The sequence below is a fragment of the Balaenoptera ricei genome, chromosome 11 (genome assembly GCF_028023285.1).
Source record: "Balaenoptera ricei isolate mBalRic1 chromosome 11, mBalRic1.hap2, whole genome shotgun sequence".
NCBI classification, from domain to species: domain Eukaryota; kingdom Metazoa; phylum Chordata; class Mammalia; order Artiodactyla; family Balaenopteridae; genus Balaenoptera; species Balaenoptera ricei.
Window position 1 is genome coordinate 42,913,105 of NC_082649.1, and position 21,489 is coordinate 42,934,593.

Sequence of the window (21,489 nt, forward strand, 5' to 3'; positions counted from 1 at the left end):
AAATCTGGTGAATTTTTCTTTGTTCTTAACAGGACTGAGCCCTAATTCTTGCTCTGGACATAGTTTATCCTATAAAATAAAGCATAGATTTTCTTATTTATTTCCTAAGTTGTGTGAAAACAGTAAAAAATCAGGCTTGATAATGTAAAATTCTGCAGTAAAGTCCTGAGGTGCTTAGCATTTTAGGGCCTCTGTACTCTCTCTTAAATATTTGTATTGGTTTATAAATCTCAGAAATTCTATTTTAGAACTCAGGTAAAACTGTAGAAATGTTCTTTTAATCAATCTAATAAAGCTTCTTGCGAGTTTTCTATGTACTCACCACCATGCTGGGTGTTTTGGAAACTACAACAAAATTTCCCAGGCTGTTTATTGAGTTTTAAAATGTATGAACAAAAAGTTATGATTGTTAACTATGAAGTGTCTATTTCTTAGTTACGGATACTATACAGTATAGAAATTTAGATCTAAAAGGGGCCTTGGGATGCACACATACACAGCATTGCTTTCTTTCATGTCAACAAGACACAGAGATGCTTGGGAAAGCATGCTTTTATGAAGTACAAACATATTAGATCCTTGAAACCCACAGGGACATGGTAGTTTGGAAGACAGGCAACTAAGAGCCTCCCTTTCACATTAGGAAGACACAGTGTTCCAAGGCTACTGTCAAACTCAGGCTTTGCAAAAGTAAAGTGATTTTTTTTCCCTGGACCTTTTAAGCTCAAATAACCTGACCTTGTAACCATATTAACTCCTTTAGCAGGGTTACATCAAGGAAGCACGAATCTATTCCAGTTGTTAAACATTAGCTATAGAATCAGGTACACGGTAGGTGTCCAAACTTTCATTGAATGAATTGAACTGTCAGTTCAATTCTATGAATTGAACCATGAGGATTTTTAAAACTGGACTATCCTATGCTCTGAGAACAAAGTATACAATTGTATTTTGTGAAACAACAGAAGTCAAGAAAATATATGAGTCCTTGTAAAGGTAAAACAACAAATATCAAGTACGAACATTTGTGAATTTCTGTTTGGGGAGACAATACGTTTTTGAACTACAGAGTTAACTGAAAATTGAAAAATACATCAGTGAAGCTTAATATTTGTTATTATGGTAAACAGTAGTTATGAGTTCATCAGCCTGCACCACAGCTAATCTCCTATGGGGCATTGCATTTCTATGGCACAAAATGAAATTCAGGAGCTAGCATGAGTTCTTGGGCTAGCACTCACTGGAAACTGAACATTAGTCATGACCTTCTGATGTATTTTTCTTTCTAATGTGGCAGGTATTTATTTAGTGAGCCTCTGAAAGTAATATCCTCTGCCTGGTCATCGTCTGCTTAGAATTCCTACTTGAATTAGCAAGCTGAGGAACTCAAAGTCCAAACTGTAAAACAATAATGTAATGCTTTGCTTCTCTTTCACCAAATCTAAGTGGCATAAAATAAGAAAGAATTCTACCTTTATACACACCCAAGGTATGTATATTACCTTGTATATACATATCCAAGCTGAATTCAAAGAATTATTTGAACTTTATAAGTTGAGTATATTGAAACTGAATATAAATCATAATAGATTACTTAGTGGTTTTCTTTCCCTTTTTTTTTTCCAAAAGCATTGGAGAATGTGTTTGTTTCTAACCAGATGCAATAAATATTGAGGTTAAATGGGCTATAAATGCATGGGATGTATATTTTGCGAATATTTTGGAAATTTCTTCATATGTCACTATGTTAATTTAAAGATTTTTGAAGGATCCAGTACTCCAGAGAAGAAAAAGTTATTGACCACATTTTTACAAAATTTTAGACTATTTAGCCCATAACTGAACTAGGTCCTGTGAAAAATGTTAAAATAAGAAGAGGAAATATTATTATGAAATACCAGCTTGTTGGAACACGTTGCCTTTTAAATATTCTGCCTGCTTTTCATGACTATCATTTATTCAGCTGGTAAGTTAGGCTCTTGTAAACCTTCAGAATCAAGCCTGTTAGTTATTATGATAAACTTCTTGTTTCTGAACTATTTTCAGAGGACAAATTCTCTTTATTGGTAACTCTCAATGAATTGTCATGACAGGATGAAATGTATGAAGAGGATGATCTTTTTTTTTTCATAAAGTACTTGAATAATGTTTATTTTAGTGAATAGAATAAAGGTTTTTGTCTCTGTGAAATTCTTTTGTTAATCAACATTGTGAAACTCTATAGAGCTATGAGGCCATAACAAGTAGAGCTAGGAACCAGCAAAGCAGAATCCAGGAAACGATCTCAGAGAAGAACTTAAATTCGTTTTCACTGCTCTGTTGCAATTAAGATAAGGTGCTTATGAAAATAAATGTCATAAAATGGAAAAAAAAAAATCTTAAAATAATAAGAAGCCAAAAGCAGTTTTCTTAGAGGTCTAAACATTTGAAGTCTGATCATAACCACTGAAAATATTTTGTTTTTGAATTCATTAATTTATATGCATTTATTTTATTATCTCTGAATCATTCTGCTTTTATAAGCAGAATATAATCTTTATAGTATTTCAAAAATCCATAGATTTGTTTGTATTTGTTCATTTCATTTTTGCCAATTGTCACTTACAGGTTATTCAGAGAAATGTTTTTTCTTCTTCTTTTGCTTCCTTTTTCTTTTTCTTTTTCTTTTTTTTTTTTTCTTTTGTATATTTGCTTATTTGGCTATTTGAGAATTTTCCTTTGGGAAAATCAAATTACAGGTAATACCTTGTGCCCTAAAATGGTCTTATATTTATTTACTGGCTCTTTCCTAACCTCCTTCTATTTTTCATTATGTGGTTGACATAATTAAATTTGGTTCAACTTTATAAAGTCTGATAGCGTCTAGCAAGACTTTTCCCAGGTAATTATCTGTCTCTCAAGAGGTGTTCCCAAGATGATATATGAATTTATTCCTAATTACTGCGACTACCTCTTATGAAAATGTCCCCTCTAATTACTTTAAAAAGTCATCTTTCATTAAAGTCATTTTTCTTCTGTCCACTCAGTGATAAATATCCCTAAAGCAATCATTTCTGATAATCTTGAATATGTAAATGTTTAACCAGAATGCTGTTGGCCTCTCTGTTTCCTAATTCTAGGCTAGCATCTTCCATGAGATGTGACTCTTACTCTTGTGAAATATGGAGTCGAGAAGATACATAAGCAAAAGTCTAGTGAGAATTAGGGCGGAAGTGATTCCTTAGGTGCTCTGTCCTGCATCTCCTGAGTTCAGGTCTTGGTTGCTCCCCGAGTCACTGTTCCTAGGCGTGTCTGTTATGGCCTCAGAATTCTTAGTAATACAGAGAAACATTCACTACCAGGTGACCCATTGCCACAAAAGGGAAGTTGGACTAATGATGGGGGCTTCTCCTGGGATTTGATGGGTGTTATAAAAGTAGCACTGGGCTAGAGGCTTGATAGCTAACTAGTTATGGATTGAACAAGTCATTGTACACCACAGGTATTGTCACTTGTTTAATGAAAGACATGAAGCAAAGCATTTTAGGGTTTTTTAAATCGAATGTTCTTATCCAAATCTCTAATAGCGCTTACCACCTCAAGATTATTTCAATATGTTATACTGAATTAGTTCATTATATGAATAATATTTATTGTGTCATAGTATGTCACTTTCATCACTATTACTTTGCAGCCATATCCTGCCCAGCTAAGCAATATTTATGTGTTTGTCAGTGCCCTTATTAGACTAGGGTTATCTCTCTCCTGATATTCCCAATTTTTATTAAGAATTTCCTCTCTGCACCCTCCCTATTCCAACACTCACTGTGAATATTTCTTTGTTTAAATTTGAGTCAAAATTAGTTTCTTCCAAAAAATAGCTTTTGCTTAGTAAGATTTAATGACATTAGTATCCTGTGACATTAATTTGAACAGCTTTTCTTTGAATAAAATGCATTATATGTGTGTGTGAGTGTGTGTCTGTGAGAGAGAGAGAAAGAGACAGAGAAAGAGAGTGAGAGATCTTGTTAAAAATCTTTTTAAAATTGTACTGACTTTACCATGTTAACTCTCACTGTGTCTGCATGGGAATACTCTCTCTATGCCAAACTCCTGGGTCTCTACTCCTATCCTCCACTACTAACAATAACCCTGATGATTTTAACACAGTTACTTAAAGGAGAGGAAAGAGGAAATAAGATGCTCTTTACCCTTATTGCAAAATAGAGTTTTGAGTTTCCTTGATTGACTTGATGACTTTCACAGGCAGGAAGCTGCAGCCTCTTTTAATTGCCAATTTCAAATGATGCTCTTTTTCAAAGAGACTTCATGGAATGACATGAAGGCTCTGAATCTCAGGGTCAGTTAGGGCTGGGTTGAGTCCCAACTCAAACAGCTGTTTGCACTAGACATTATACTACAAACTCTCTGAGCTTTAGTTTTCTCATCTGTAAAACGGAGATGCTAATACTCCATAGGATCTTTGCGAGAGTGGAATGAATCGGCTGACATATCTACCATGACACCTCCACATGTTTAATACCCTGCATGTGGTGTTAAGATGATGGCGACCCCTTCTTCTCTTCCTTCTACTTTTCCTCTTACTACATTACTCCAGACCTTTATTTTGTCAAAAAATCCATCAGCCTGTATTTTTAAAATTAATTTTTATTGGAGTGTAGTTGCTTTACAATGTTGTGTTAGTTTCTACTGTACAGCAAAATAAATCAGCTATACATATACATATATCCACTCTTTTTTGGATTTCCATCCGATTTAGGTCACTACAGTGTATTAAGTAGAGTTCCCTGTGCTATGCAGTATGTTCTCATTAGTTGTCTATTTTATCCATAGTATCAATAGCATATATGTGTCAATCCCAATCTCCCAATTCCTCCCACACCCCCCCTTCCCCCTTGGTATCCATACATGTGTTCTCTATGTGTGTCTCTATTTCTGCTTTACAAATAAGATCATCTATACCAGTTTTCTAGATTCCACATACATACATTAATATACGGTATTTGTTTTATCAGCCTGTACTTTTGCATCACTGTGATTTCGCATTTCTTCTTTGAAAGTGAGAGCAACGAATGACCAAGTCCAGTATCTAACAAGACAGCATCTTACCAGGAATGCCAGCCATAGTTATTAGCTGTTGGTAAAATGACTCAAACCCATTTCTGAAGTATTGTGGTGATTATGTACACTATATTAGTGATCTACATAGCATTTTCCCAGTATTATTGCTTAGAAAGTTCAAAATGGGAAAATTTTGATTCAACATAAATATGTATATTTGAAAATAAGACCCACTGTGAAGACAACTTAGATGTATGAATTTTATACTCAGGATGTGCAAAAAAGGCATCTCTTTTTTTTTTTTTTAAACATCTTTATTGGAGTATAATTGCTTTACAATGGTGCGCCAGTTTCTGCTTCATAACAAAGTGAATCAGTCATACATATACATACGTTCCCACATCTCCTCCCTCCTGCGTCTCCCCCCCTCCCACCCTCCCCATCCCACCCCTCCAGGCGGTCACAAAGCACCGAGCTGATCTCCCTGTGCTATGCGGCTGCTTCCCACTAGCTATCTATTTTACGTTTGGTAGTGTATATATGTCCATGCCACTCTCTCACCCTGTCACATCTTACTGTCCCCCTCCCCATATCCTCAAGTCCATTCTCTAGTAGGTCTGTGTCTTTATTCCCGTCTTGCCACTAGGTTCTTCATGACCTTTTTTTTTTTTTTTTTTTCCCTTAGATTCCATATATATGTGTTAGCATACTGTATTTGTTTTTCTCTTTCTGACTTAATTCACTCTGTATACAATGGAATATTACTCAGCCATAAAAAAGAAATGAAATGGAGGTATTTGTAGCGAGGTGGATGGAGTTAGAGTCTGTCATACAGAGTGAGGCATCTCTTTTATGGACAGCTATTCAGAGTTGAAGAAAAAATTCTAAACCATGCTTTCTTACATAAAGATCCAAAGATCTGAAAAGGTACAGAGTTCTGGTGAAAAGCTAAGGTGGAGGTAGGGGAACATTCTGTAGACCAAGAGGAAAAAAGGTAGTCATTCCATTTTCATCTTGAATTTTAAAAGTGATAATTTTATTAGATTTTTAAATAAAGACATTATACAAGGGTTCCATATTTATAAAAAAGAAGAGCAAGTTTTTGTAAGTTTTTAAAGTTCATATTTATTAAAGACCTGCCATTTAGGGTCAAAAGTTGGTTTAAGTAACTCTGAGTTTATGAACTATTATTACTTACTAAATATTCTGATGTAATTCAAGAAGTAATATTAGGTATATTATTTAAGGTCTACCATAGTTAGTCTTAGATTAAAAAACTTTGCTTTCCTGATAGAGGGGCTGTTTTTCTGCTCTGTGGAAGCAAAAAATCTGGTGTATGAAAAAATAAAAAAAAATGTTATATAAGACCTCCAGCTTGGTTTGTATACTAAAGTCATGTGTGATTTATGAGTTTCAGATGTTTTACCAGGCTATGTCTTATCAGGTAAAGTCTAAAATCACCCATGATTTTCATTTTTAACCGATTTTTGTTTGAAAGTGGCAATTTGGGAAAGAGTTTACTTTTTAAAAGAAAACTTAGAATTATTTAGAGGGGCCAATAAACTTACCAGAAACTCTGCCTTGGTGATATTAACCTATACCTCTGTTAATAGTTGGAAAGAAACAATTTAAAATTTGAATTATTTCAGAGTGTGCATGATTTATCTGATTAAGGGAAATGTTTTTAAGACCATTTTCTTTTCTCAGTTTTTACCCTTTGGTACTCTTTAATTCTTTTTCTTTTCTTTTTCCAAAATAAGCTGTGAGAAGCAATTCCTATAGGGACTGCATGTGGTGTGTACAATCTTTCTCTTGAACTTTGAGAGAGCCTGTTATTGACCATGGGACAAAATTTAGTTCCTTGTATTCTGGGGTCTCTGAAGTAGACAGTTTATTTTTTATGATAATTTGTTTACTCATTTTCCTTCCTGTGATAGGATTAAAATTTTAAAAAACCACTTATTTATTTACTGAAGTGTGTAATATTTTTCTGATAATACACCTTTAGTAGTTTGTTGGAATGGCAAAGCTAATCATAAAACATGATCGTAAGACATTCAGTTTTCCTAATGTCTAAATAATACTTAAAGTTCATAGGGATAGAATTTAGCAATTTTGCAAACTCAGATGCCTTTAGGGGTAAACCAGAAAAATAACCCTGCACAGGAGAACGGGGCAAGTAGTATTCCAATAGGAAGCCGAAGGAACATGGATGAAGAGAACTCTGTAGGCATCTTTGTTTAAAATGTTATACATAAAATGTAGTTTGCAGCTGAATGGGATGATAAGCTTAGGACCTCAGGTACACATTGAAGCATCTTATCAAATGTTAACTTCCATGAGAATAAAGGGATGTAACTACCTTTAGCTTATCTGTCCTCCTAATGAGATATGAAATGTAATGGGGGGTTGTTATGGGGACCCTTTTGAGATGAGGGTGGCTCTCACACCAGACTGACGTTTGTATTTCAAGGATTCTGCCTATTCTCCTGTAGTTGCCACAGATTCATCATGTGACATATACTTGTATATCAATGATTCATGTCTTTTAACTAGTCGCTCTTCAAATTATCTTGAAAAACGTTGCTTTTATTATCAGGACTGGAACTAGCATCTGATTTTGAGTAAAAGATTTATCTTATGTAGTCTAGTAACAGGAACACATAATTTATTGAGCACTTATGTGTCATGTACTGGTCAGCATTTTACATGCAGTACTTTAAACTGACCTTCATACCCCCCTGTGAAATAGGTACTTTTATTATCCATATATTACTGATGAATAATCTGCTTTCTTGTGATAGGTATGACTAAGTCAGTGGTAATGATCTAAAAGGGTCATAACTGGAAACTATTAATGGCTGCATATTCCCAAGTGGAGGTTTTAGAAGACCTGGTTGAGAGGGTCTGGGATGGAGACCAGTTGGTGGGGATGTGGAAGCACTGGTTTCTAAATGGGCCAAGTACAAAGCCATTGTGGGGTTACTATTAGAGATCAGAAGTGACCTACTGGAAATGACAGAAGGTTATGATATATAGATGAGGTGTAGCACCTAGAATGCAGACTAAATCAGGATGCACTGAAAAGAAACGGGTTCTCTGAGTTTCAAATAAAGGAGACATTCAAAGAAGTAAGAGAAGGGCAGTCAATGAGGTTGTCCTCTGGCCTCTTCTGGGTTCAACTATGACTGGGTCAGCCAACCTTTGGCCAGTCTTAACAGGTGACAAGTATGGCAAGCTACTTACTCATTCATTCAGCAAATATTTATTTAATGTCTGCTGCATGTCAAGTAGAGTTCTAAATTCTGAGGATACATAAGAGAATAAAGTACCAAAGAAACCCTATCTTTGAATGGAGCTTACTGACAAATAGAGAGATTTAGATTTTAATAAGCATAATAAATGAGGAGTGCTATGGAGAAAAACTAAACACAAATATGGCTGGGTAAGGAGGGCTGATTGAGAGCAGTGGCAGGGGTTAGTTTGTGATTTTAAATTGGGTGTTCAGAAGAGGCCTCATCAAGAAAGTGACATTGGAGTCAAGATTTGAGGAAAGAAGGAATGAGCCTTGCATCTCTTTGAGGGCAGAGCAGACTAGACATAGGGTAAGCTTTAGGGCAGGGACATGCCTTCTTGTTTGTTAGAGGAACAGTATGGATGCCCGTTCCTGGACCCAAGAAAGCAAAGGGGAGATGAGTTAGGTGAGTTCAAAGAGGTATCATGGAGGTCCTCATGGACCATTACAAAGACCTTGGCTTATGCTCCATGTAAAATGGGGAGCCACTGGAGAATTTTGGGCAAAAGAGAGACATGATCAATTTGAAATATGCTTTATTTTAAAAGGACACATCTGGCTGCAGTATTGAAAATTGACTATAGGGGCTCAAGAATAAGCATAGCAGAGGCTATTATAATTCAAATGTGAGAGGATATTGTCTTAGATTACCAGGATGGTAGCAGTGCTGGTCAGATTTTGGATATATTTTGAAGGCAGTAAAATGTGGGGTATAAAATAAGTTGAAGAATATAAGATGACCCCCAAATTTTTGGCCTGAGCAACTGGTATTATGGCATTGTCCTTTGAAGTTGGCCTCAGAGTCATGAAAGAGTTGCAATCAGGAAGCAGGCAGAGACCAAGGCACAGAGGCTTTTAAGTTATCATTTTCACCAGAGCCCTGAGATAGTTGACTGGTGACGGCAGCCACCAAGAGCAACATATGTGTCTAAATAGAGATTAAGGTTCAGATTAGAATCTACATCCAGAGCGGCTGGACTTGGAAATAGTTCTGGTCCTGAGCTCATTGGTGACGGACGGCCTAGAAAGTACCTGGATAAGACTCAGATACAACGAAGTAGGTAAAAAAAAAGTGTGAGATAAGAAGACTGGCTGGATGATGACCCAGGACCTGATAAGGCAGGAGGTTATATAACCTGCTGAGAAGCAGAGCCTCCCAAATGCAAGTGTTAAGCAACCCCATGTGCTGATCAGGTGAGGGGAAAAACAAGAACTGGGAGGGTGCCTTTGGGACCTCACTTTCTTCAGAAGTCACCTTGGGGCATACATGTTGAGGAGTAGAAGTACCGTGGAGAGCTTGATATTTTAGACAACAGGGAATGTGGGGAGAGTACAGTGGGGCTGGAAAAAAAGGAAGGCGGTGGGGGGTGTGTGTTGAGATCAAATTGTGAAGGTCCTTCAGTCTGGCTTTGTGGATATGGACAGTGGGAGGTCATGAAATGTTTCTGAGTAATACCATTACATCCAATCTTGGACATATTAATATTTTGTTGGTTAGTTAAAACGTAGAGGGAAATATAAAACAGTTTGTAGCATATGTTGGGATAATGCTCACCAACAGGCTGATAATGTCCTGGAGCTGACAATGTCTTCTTGAAATGAGAATATACCTTCAATTTCCTGCAGGAATAGAAAACTATAGCTACTTAATTCTGTGTCCTAAAGAAGGTGATTTGGGGGGGGGGGCCCTTAAAGCTATTTTAAAATGTCTTAATATTTTAAGTCAATAAAATTTATTTCTCTATAAAAAGTTTCAACTACATACTATACTATATATAGTTTATATGTCCTTATTGAATCCCTGCTATGTTCAAGACACTCTGTTAGGTCATACAAGTAGAAAAAGAAACACTTCAAGTGGTTTAGAGTCTGATTTTTTTTTTTTTTTAAACATCTTTATTGAAGTATAATTGCCTTACAATGGTGTGTTAGCTTCTGCTTTATAACAAAGTGAATCAGTTATACATATACAGTATGTTCCCATTTCTCTTCCCTCATGCATCTCCCTCCCTCCCACCGTCCCCATCCCACCCCTCTAGGTGGTCACAAAGCACCGAGCTGATATCCCTGTGCTATGCGGCTGCTTCCCACTAGCTATCTATTTTACATTTGGTAGTGTATATATGTCCATGACACTCTCTTACCCTGTCACATCTCACCCCACCCCCTCCCCATATCCTCAAGTCCATTCTCTAGTAGGTCTGTGTCTTTATTCCCGTCTTGCCACTAGGTTCTTCATGGCCTTTTTTTTTTTTTTTTTTCCTTAGATTCCGTATATATGTGTTAGCATACTGTATTTGTTTTTCTCTTTCTGACTTACTTCACTCTGTATGACAGACTCTAACTCCATCCACCTCATTACAAATACCTCCATTTCATTTCTTTTTATGGCTGAGTAATATTCCATTGTATATATGTGCCACATCTTCTTTATCCATTCATCTGTCGATGGGCATTTAGATTGCTTCCATGTCCTGGCTATTGTAAATAGAGCTGCAATGAACATTTTGGTACATGACAATTTTTGACCTATGGTTTTCTCAGGGTATATGCCTAGTAGTGGAATTGCTGGGTCGTATGGTAGTTCTATTTGTAGTTTTTTAAGGAACGTCCATACTGTTCTCCATAGTGGCTGTATCAATTTACATTCCCACCAACAGTGCAAGAGTGTTCCCTTTCCTCCACACCCTCTCCAGCATTTATTGTTTCTAGATTTTTGGATGATGGCCATTCTGACCGGTGTGAGATGATATCTCATTGTAGTTTTGATTTGCATTTCTCTAATGATTAATGATGTTGAGCATTCTTTCATGTGTCTGTTGGCAGTCTGTATATCTTCTATGGAGAAATGTCTATTTAGGTCTTCTGCCCATTTTTGGATTGGGTTGTTCGTTTTTTTGTTATTGAGCTGCATGAGCTGCTTGTAAATCTTGGAGATTAATCCTTTGTCAGTTGCTTCATTTGCCAATATTTTCTCCCATTCTGATGGTTGTCTTTTGGTCTTGTTTATGGTTTCCTTTGCTGTGCAAAAGCTTTTAAGTTTCATTAGGTCCCATTTGTTTATTTGTGTTCTTATTTCCATTTCTCTGGGAGCTGGGTCAAAAAGAATCTTGCTGTGATGTATGTCATAGAGTGTTCTGCCTATGTTTTCCTCTAAGAGTTTGATAGTGTCTGCCCTTACACTTAGGTCTTTAATCCATTTTGAGTTTATTTTTGTGCATGGTGTCAGGGAGTGTTCTAATTTCATACTTTTACATGTACCTGTCCAATTTTCCCAGCACCACTTATTGAAGAGGCTGTCTTTTCTCCACTGTATATGCCTGCCTCCTTTATCAAAGATAAGGTGACCATATGTGCGTGGGTTTATCTCTGGGCTTTCTATCCTGTTCCATTGATCTATATTTCTGTTTTTGTGCCAGTACCAAACTGTCTTGATTACTGTAGCTTTGTAATATAGTCTGAAGTCAGGGAGCCTGATTCCCCCAGCTCCATTTTTCGTTCTCAAGATTGCTTTGGCTATTCGGGGTCTTTTGTGTTTCCATACAAATTGTGAAATTTTTTGTTCTAGTTCTGTGAAAAATGCCAGTGGTAGTTTGATAGGGATTGCATTGAATCTGTAGATTGCTTTGGGTAGTAGAGTCATTTTCACACTGTTGATTCTTCCAATCCAAGAACATGGTATATCTCTCCATCTATTTGTATCATCTTTAATTTCTTTCATCAGTGTCTTATAATTTTCTGCATACAGGTCTTTTGTCTCCTTAGGTAGGTTTATTCCTAGATATTTTATTCTTTTTGTTGCAATGGTAAATGGGAGTGTTTTCTTAATTTCACTTTCAGATTTTTCGTCATTAGTGTATAGAAATGCAAGAGATTTCTGTGCATTAATTTTGTATCCTGCTACTTTACCAAATTCATTGATTAGCTCTAGGAGTTTTCTGGTAGCATCTTTAGGATTCTCTATGTATAGTATCATGTCATCTGCAAATAGTGACAGCTTTACTTCTTCTTTTCCGATTTGGATTCCTTTTATTTCTTTGTCTTCTCTGATTGCTGTGGCTAACACTTCCAAAACTATGTTGAATAATAGTGGTGAGAGTGGGCAACCTTGTCTTGTTCCTGATCTTAGTGGAAATGGTTTCAGTTTTTCACCATTGAGGACAATGTTGGCTGTGGGTGTGTCATATATGGCCTTTATTATGTTGAGGAAAGTTCCCTCTATGCCTACTTTCTGCAGGGCTTTTATCATAAATGGGTGTTGAATTTTGTCGAAAGCTTTCTCTGCATCTATTGAGATGATCATATGGTTTTTCTCCTTCAGTTTGTTAATATGGTGTATCACATTGATTGATTTGCGTATATTGAAGAATCCTTGCATTCCTGGGATAAACCCCACTTGATCATGGTGTATGATCCTTTTAATGTGCTGTTGGATTCTGTTTGCTAGTATTTTGTTGAGGATTTTTGCATCTATGTTCATCAGTGATATTGGCCTGTAGTTTTCTTTCTTTGTGACATCTTTGTCTGGTTTTGGTATCAGGGTGATGGTGGCCTGGTAGAATGAGTTGGGGAGTGTTCCTCCCTCTGCTATATTTTGGAAGAGTTTGAGAAGGATAGGTGTTAGCTCTTCTCTAAATGTTTGATAGAATTCACCTGTGAAGCCATCTGGTCCTGGGCTTTTGTTTGTTGGAAGGCTTTTAATCACAGTTTCAATTTCAGTGCTTGTGATTGGTCTGTTCATATTTTCTATTTCTTCCTGGTTCAGTCTCGGCAGTTTGTGCATTTCTAAGAATCTGTCCATTTCTTCCAGGTTGTCCATTTTATTGGCATAGAGTTGCTTGTAGTAATCTCTCATTATCTTTTGTATTTCTGCAGTGTCAGTGGTTACTTCTCCTTTTTTATTTCTAATTCTATTGATTTGAGTTCTCTCCCTTTTTCTCTTGATGAGTCTGGCTAATGGTTTATCAATTTTGTTTATCTTCTCAAAGAACCAGCTTTTAGTTTCATTGATTTTTGCTATTGTTTCCTTCATTTCTTTTTCATTTATTTCTGACCTGATCTTTATAATTTCTTTCCTTCTGCTAGCTTTGGGTTTTTTTTGTTCTTTTTTCTCTAATTGCTTTAGGTGCAAGGTTAGGTTGTTTATTCGAGATGTTTCCTGTTTCTTGATGTAGGCTTGTATTGCTATAAACTTCCCTCTTAGCACTGCTTTTGCTGCGTCCCATAGGTTTTGGGTCGTCGTATCTCCATTGTCATTTGTTTCTAGGTATTTTTTGATTTCCCCTTTGATTTCTTCAGTGATCACTTCGTTATTAAGTAGTGTATTGTGTAGCCTCCATGTGTTTGTATTTTTTACAGATCTTTTCCTGTAATTGATATCTAGTCTCATAGCGTTGTGGTCACAAAAGATACTTGATACGATTTCAATTTTCTTAAATTTACCAAGGCTTTATTTGTGACCCAAGATATGATCTATCCTGGAGAATGTTCCATGAGCAATTGAGAAAAATGTGTATTCTGTTGTTTTTGGGTGGAATGTCCTATAAATATCAATTAAGTCCATCTTGTTTAATGTATCATTTAAAGCTTGTGTTTCCTTATTTATTTTCATTTTGGATGATCTGTCCATTGGTGAAAGTGGGGTGTTAAAGTCCCCTACTATGATTGTGTTGCTGTCGATTTCCCCTTTTATGGCTGTTAGTATTTGCCTTATGTATTGAGGTGCTCCTATGTTGGGTGCATAAATATTTACAATTGTTATACCTTCCTCTTGGATCGATCCCTTGATCATTATATAGTGTCCTTCTTTGTCTCTTGTAATAGTCTTTATTTTAAAGTCTATTTTGTCTGATATGAGAATTGCTACTCCAGCTTTCTTTTGATTTCCATTTGCATGGAATGTCTTTTTCCATCCCCTGACTTTCAGTCTGTATGTGTCTCTAAGTCTGAAGTGGGTCTCTTGTAGACAGCATATATATGGGTCTTGTTTTTGTATCCATTCAGCCAGCCTGTGTCTTTTGGTGGGAGCATTTAATCCATTTACATTCAAGGTAATTATCGATATGTATGTTCCTATTCTAATTTTCTTAAATGTTTTGTGTTTGTTATTGTAGGTGTTTTCCTTCTCTTGTGTTTCTTGCCTAGAGAAGTTCCTTTAGCATTTGTTGTAAAGCTGGTTTGGTGGTGCTGAACTCTCTCAGCTTTTGCTTGTCTGTAAAGGTTTTAATTTCTCCATCACATCTGAATGAGATCCTTGCTGGGTAGAGTAATCTTGGTTGTAGGTTTTTCTCCTTCATCACTTTAAGTATATCCTGCCACTCCCTTCTGGCTTGCAGAGTTTCTGCTGAAAGATCAGATGTTAACCTTATGGGAATTCCCTTGTGTGTTTTTTTTTTTTCCCTTGCTGCCTTTAATATGTTTTCCTTATATTTAATTTTTGACAGTTTGATTAATATGTGTCTTGGCGTGTTTCTCCTTGGGTTTATCCTGTATGGGACTCTCTGTGCTTCCAGGACTTGATTAAGTATTTCCTTTCCCATATTAGGGAAGTTTTCAACTATAATCTCTTCAAATATTTTCTCAGTCCCTTTCTTTTTCTCTTCTTCTTCTGGGACCCCTATAATTCGAATGTTGGTGCATTTAATATTGTCCCAGAGGTCTCTGAGACTGTCCTCAGTTCTTTTCATTCTTTTTTCTTTATCCTGCTCTGCAGTAGTTATTTCCACCATTTTATCTTCCAGGTCACTTATCCTTTCTTCTGCCTCAGTTATTCTGCTATTGATCCCATCTAGAGTATTTTTAATTTCATTTATTGTGTTTTTCATCATTGCTTGGTTCCTCTTTAGTTCTTCTACATCCTTGTTAAATGTTTCTTGCATTTTGTCTATTCTATTTCCAAGATTTTGGATCATCCTTACTATCATTATTCTGAATTCTTTTTCAGGTAGACTACCTATTTCCTCTTCATTTGTTAAGTCTAGTGTGTTTTGACCCTGCTACTTCATCTGCTGTGTGTTTTTCTGTCGTCTCATTTTGCTTATCTTACTGTGTTTGGGGTCTCCTTATCACAGGTTGCAGGTTTGTAGTTCCCGTTGTTTTTGGTATCTGTCCGCAGTGGCTAAGGTTGGTTCAGTGGGTTGTGTAGGCTTCCTGGTGGAGGGAACTAGTGCCTGGGCTCTGGTGGATGAGGATGGATCTTGTCTTTCTGGTGGGCACGTCCACGTCTGGTGGTGTATTTTGGGGTGTCTGTGGCCTTATTATGATTTTAGGCAGCCTCTCTGCTAATGGATGGGCTGTGTTCCTGTCTTGCTAGTTGTTTGGCATAGGGTGTTCAGCACTGTAGCTTGCTGGTCATTGAGTGATGCTGGGTCTTGATGTTGAGATGGAGATCTCTGAGAGATTTTCGCCGTTTGGTATTACGTGGAGCTGGGCGGTCTCTTGTGCACCAGTGTCCTGAAGTTGGCTCTCCCACCTCCGAGGTACGGCCCTGATGCCTGGCTGAAGCACCAAGAGCCTTTCGTCCACACGGCTCAGAGTAAAAGGGAGAAAAAATAGAAGAAAGAAAGAAAGAAAGAAAGAAAGAAAGAAAGAAAGAAAGAAAGAAAGAGGCTATAATATAGTGAAGTAAAATAAAGCTATTATAAAGCAAAGCTATACAGACAAAATCTCCCCCAGAAGCATATACATATACACTCACAAAAAAAAAGGAAAAGGGGAAAAATTAATATATCCTGCTCCCAAAGTCCACCTCCTGAATTTGGGATGATTTGTTGTCTATTCAGGTATTCAACAGATGCAGGCACATCAAGTTGTTTGTGGAGTTTTAATCCGCTGCTTCTGAGGCTGCTGGGAGAGATTTCCCCTCCTCGTCTCTGTTCGCACAGCTCCTGGGGATCAGCTTTGGATTTGAACCCGCCTCTGCGTGTAGGTCGCCTGAGGGCGTCTGTTCCCCGCCCAGACAGGACAGGGTTAAAGGAGCAGCTGCTTCCGGGGCTCTGGCTCACCCAGGCCGCGGGGAGGGAGGGGTACAGAGGAGGCGGTGCGAGCCTGCAGCGTCAGAGGCCAGCGTGACGTTGCACCAGCCTGAGGTGCACAGTGCGTTCTCCCGGGGAAGTTGTCCCTGGATCACAGGACGCTGGCAGTGGCGGGTTGCACGGGCTCCCGGGAGGGGCGGTGTGGAGAGTGACCTGTGCTCGCACACAGGTTTTTTGGAGGCGGCAGCAGCAGCCCCAGCGTCTCACACCCGTCTCTGGGGTCCGCGCTGATAGCCGCGGCTCGCGCCAGTCTCTGGAGTTCGTTTAGGCGGCGCTCTGAATCCCCTCTCCTTGTGCGCCGCGAAACGAAGAGGCAAGAAAAAGTCTCTTGCCTCTTCGGCAGCTGCAGACTTTTTCCCGGTCTCCCTCCCAGCCAGCTGTGGTGCGCTAACCCCTTCCGGCTGTGTTCACGCCGCCAACCCCAGTCCTCTCCCTGCCATCCGACCGAAGCCCGAGCCTCAGCTCCCAACCCCGCCCGCCCCGGCGGGGGAGCAGACAAGCCTCTCGGGCTGGTGAGCGCTGCTCGGCGCTGAGCCTCTGTGCGGGAATCTCTCCGTTTTTCCCTCTGCGCCCCTGTTGCTGTGGGATCCGCGCTGTTTGCCGCGGCTCGCGCCCGTCTCTGAAGTTCGTTTAGGCGGCGCTCTGAATCCCCTCTCCTCGCGCACCAGGAAACAGGGAAGAAAAAGTCTCTTGCCTCTTTGGCAGCTGCAGACTTTTTCCCGGACTCCCTCCCGGCTAGCTGTGGTGCACTAACCCCTTCAGGCTGTGTTCACGCCGCCAACCCCAGTCCTCTCCCTGCGATCCGACCGAAGCCCGAGCCTCAGCTCCCAACCCCGCCCGCCCCGGTGGCTGAGCAGACAAGCCTCTCCGGCTGGTGAGTGCTGGTCAGCGCCGAGCCTCCGTGCGGGAAGTGCGGGAATCTCTCCGCTTTGCCCTCCACACCCCTGTGGCTGCGCTCTCCTCCGTGGCTCCGAAGCTTCCCCCCTCTGCCACCCGCAGTCTCTGCCCGCGAAGGGGCTTCCTAGTGCGTGGAAATCTTTCCTCCTTCACAGCTCCCTCCCACTGGTGCAGGTGCCGTCCCTATTCTTTTGTCTCTGTTATTTCTTTTTTCTTTTGCCCTACCCAAGTACGGGGGGGAGTTTCTTGCCTTTTGGGAGGTCTGACGTTTTCTGCCAGCATTCAGTGGGTGTTCTGTAGGAGCAGTTCCACGTGTAGATGTATTTCTACTGTATCTGTGGGAAGGAAGGTGATCTCCGCGTCTTACTCTTCCGCCATCTTCTCTCCTCCCTAGAGTCTGATATTTGGGGGATGTGCTAAAAGATTTGTGGGAGATCTATAGATAAGAGGTTGAGGGTGTATGGACATTATGTGAGTGACCTATGTATTACAAAGTGTCTGGATTTTTTCCCCACCTTTTTACTCTATGTATCAGAGTGTTATAGAGATATTTCCTGAAGTTTCAAAGTAGAAAAGTTTTGATGTAGTTGAAATGCCCTCAAAATATTTGCTGGCAGAGACAGATTACTAGTTCAATGATTGCATAGAATAAAGGTTTATTTTTTCTTATTATCAAAGTATACCTATTCCTTATAGAAAATATGGGGGAAAATAAACTTTAGAAAATTTCTTCCTGCTAAGATATAAATAGATGGATAGAGAAGTACATGTGCACACAACTGTGTGTGTGTGTGTGTGATCTCTGAGCACCCAATATTTGATCGCTGAAATAGAATGTTCGCATGTAATATAGTTGAGATCATATTTGAAATTATGTATAACAATTTGCCTCCTGCTTTTTCCACTTAGGATTTTTCCCATAATAAAATACTTGATTTCCTGTGCTGATAAGCAAAGGCATATAGAACAGGGGCAGTGGAGGCTGCTTGGGTACAGGTAATAAGGAAGTTCATTGTCTCTTGGGAATTTGAAAACAACAATAAGTCTGACTAAAAGGCAGTCTGCTTTTTTATGACACCGTGTGCTGGCGGTTGTAAAGATTATCAAGGATAATGGCTCTTTCTTACCAGGGCAGCCTCTGCTGCAGGCAGGGCAGATCCATGCTACCTGGACCTGTACCTACCCTCCTCCCACCCCTCGGCACACCAGTGCTGATATGATGAGCACCTCCCAGTAATATTCCTTTAGAAAGCCTTTAGAATTTAGAAATGAAGAAAGCCTCATAACTATTTTTGCATAATTATTAGCTACTCAATAATTAATCTCAAAGCTTTAAAAGCAGAAAAATCAGTAAGTGTACATTTTCTTTCCTTTGGTCTGTATTAATGTCTTATTAATCATCACCTATCAATTTTCCCCCTAAGAAGTCAAACAAATATTTTAAACAAGTAAATAAATGTGAAAATGCAAAAACATTGCCATTTGGCTAAATATCAATCCAATATGTGCTACTGGAAAATCCATAATCATGGGAAAAAATCAGTATCTGAGTCACAGTACATAGTCATACTCAAGCCTGCTGAAATTTGGGAGCAGTTACTTAAAAAAAGAAAAGAATCTCGGGTTAGTGACCATGTGGTCTTTTTACTAATGAGCAGTTGGAAATTGAGAAAGTCCAAAAGTGCAAAGTCACCCAACTGATGAGTAACTCTCAGTACAGATCATATTCAGGGGTCTTCCATTCCCAGACTCATATCATGTTGCTTCTCTACTGGGAAGGAGAACTAAATTTGTTCATGACATTAATACTATCTAGCATTTATTGGCTGGTATGTGCCAGGCAGTGTGCTAAGCTCTTTATATGTATTAATATTTATATTCACAACAGCTCTCTCAGGTAGGCACCTCTGTTGCCTCCTTTCATTGGTGAAGAACAAAGAGGTTAAATAATTTATACTAGGATGTGAAGTAGGCATTGCTGGTACTTGAGCCCAAACAGAGCACCTGATAGACCTTCCATGCTGGTACCAGGCAAACCACTGAATTCTCAGGACACTTTTGTACAGGTCCTATTACATTCGGGTCCTGATGATGTACCAGATAGAGTCCAGGTCGACAAGCATGGCGTATATGAGGCTTCTCCTGTTAAAGGTGGCTCCTGCTGCATCCTCACCTTTGTGCTTTATCTCCTTCCACCTCCCTCCTGTCACTTGACCCTGCAGTGTTACTTACTGCCATTCTGTGGGCCTTCCATGGCAGCTTATTGCTTCCTAATTTTCTACATGATTATTCCCCTCCTTGGAACATCTTTTCCATATTCTTTGCCTCCCATTCATCTTTTAAAATCCATGTTCAATTTTACTTGCTACATTGAGCCCTGATCAGTTTTCTTGCCAGATGTTGATTAGTTGCTCTTATGATATTGTCACCTTTATACTTGTTCTTTGGATTTTAGATGAGATATGTTTTGCATTCTGTCATAGGGCTCAGGGTTCTCTACCCATTCTTTTCTTATTTTTTAAATTAGATTATTTGTTTAAGATTGATTTCTAAGAATTTTTTATGCTGTATATTAATTATTTGTCAAATACATGTCTTGCAAATCTCTTCTGTGGCTTACTTTTTCACCCTGATATGGGATGTTTGTTTGATAAACAGAGGTTCTTAATTTTAATGTAGCTCAATTTTTTAGTTTTTATTTTAGGATTAGCTATTTTGGAGTTTCATGGAAGAAATATTTTTCTACCTATGATCAAGAAGATGTTCTCCTTTGTTAGCTTTTAGAAGTTTTATTTTGTCTTTCATATTTGGGTTTACAAATCCTTCTGGTATTGATTTATGTGTTTCATATGAGGTCAGGGTCCATTTTAATTTTTGTAGAAATACTATCTAGTTGACCTAACACCATTTATTGAAAAGATCATCCCTTCTATGCTGTACTGCAGTGACACTATTGTCATAACTTAAGTGACCACTTTGATATTAGTATATTTCTCACTGTATTCTGTTCCTTTGATCTATTTCTTAACCCTGTTCCAAGACCACAGTGTTTTAGTTTTTATAGCTCTACAGTAAGCCTCTCTATTTGGTAGCGTAAGTATTCTAGTTTTAGTTTTTATAGCTTTATAGTAAGCCTCTCTATTTGGTAGCATAAGTATTCTAGTTTTGTTCTTCTTCAGTATTGCCTTGGCTATTCTAAATCCTTGGCTTTTCTGTAGGAATTTTAGAATCATCTTGTCAATTAAAAAAAAAATATGAGCTTTTGATTGGTATTATATTGCATCTGTAGACTATTTGAACAGAATTAAATGTTACAATATTGAATCTTCCAATCCATGAATATGTTCCTACATTTATAGTTATAAATACTTTATTTCAGTGAGATTTTGTAGTTTTCTGTATATAGGTCTTACATATCACTTGTTTGATTTACTAATGGTTATTTGGTTTTTTCTGATATTAGAAATAATATTTGAATATTTTTGTTCTAATTTTTTCTTCTTTGCTAGTGTGTAGAAATACAATATATTTTTCATATTTTGACCTTGGATTCAATGACTTGATAAATTCACTTATTAATTCCAATAGTTTATGTATAGATTATTTGGAATTTTCTAGATATATCATCATATCTGTAACTAATGCTAGTTTTATTTTCCCTTTTTCAATCCATGTAACTTTTTATATTTTTGATTTACCTTACTACATTGCTAGGTCTTCCATTACAGTGTTGAATATAACATGAAATACAAACAGTACTTGCTGTGAAATTTTTTTTAAACAAACTATCATTGCAGTTGTAAAGACTTTTATTGTTGCTTATTTAGAGATAATATATCTTTTTTCTACATCTGCTTTTAAGACTTCCTTTTCATGTCTCATTTTCAAGAGCTTTAATATGATGTACCTGGATGAGTACTTATTTTTTAATTTTTTTTTTCCTTGACATAGTAGAGCTTCTTGAATCTGTCTTGTCTTTCTGTTGCTTTAGAAATATCTCAGCTAGCATCTCTTCAAATGTTGATCCTCCTGTTCTATTTCTACTCCTGTCCTAAGAATTCTAATTGCTGGTGTATACATCTTTGTTTATTTTTACTTAAATACATCCCATATATTTCATATTCATTTTTGTAACTTCCATAATTTTCTCTCTGTATATTTCATTCTGGATATTTTCTACATAAGTATCTTTAAGTCTTAACC

General features: G+C 38.0%; 1 protein-coding gene across 2 annotated transcripts in view; it reads left to right on the forward strand.

Annotated features, from left to right (window-relative positions):
• Positions 1 to 21,489, forward strand: part of FAM83B (family with sequence similarity 83 member B) — an 89,628-nt gene that overhangs the window by 19,586 nt on the left and 48,553 nt on the right. The gene's annotated exons all lie outside the window — the stretch shown is intronic.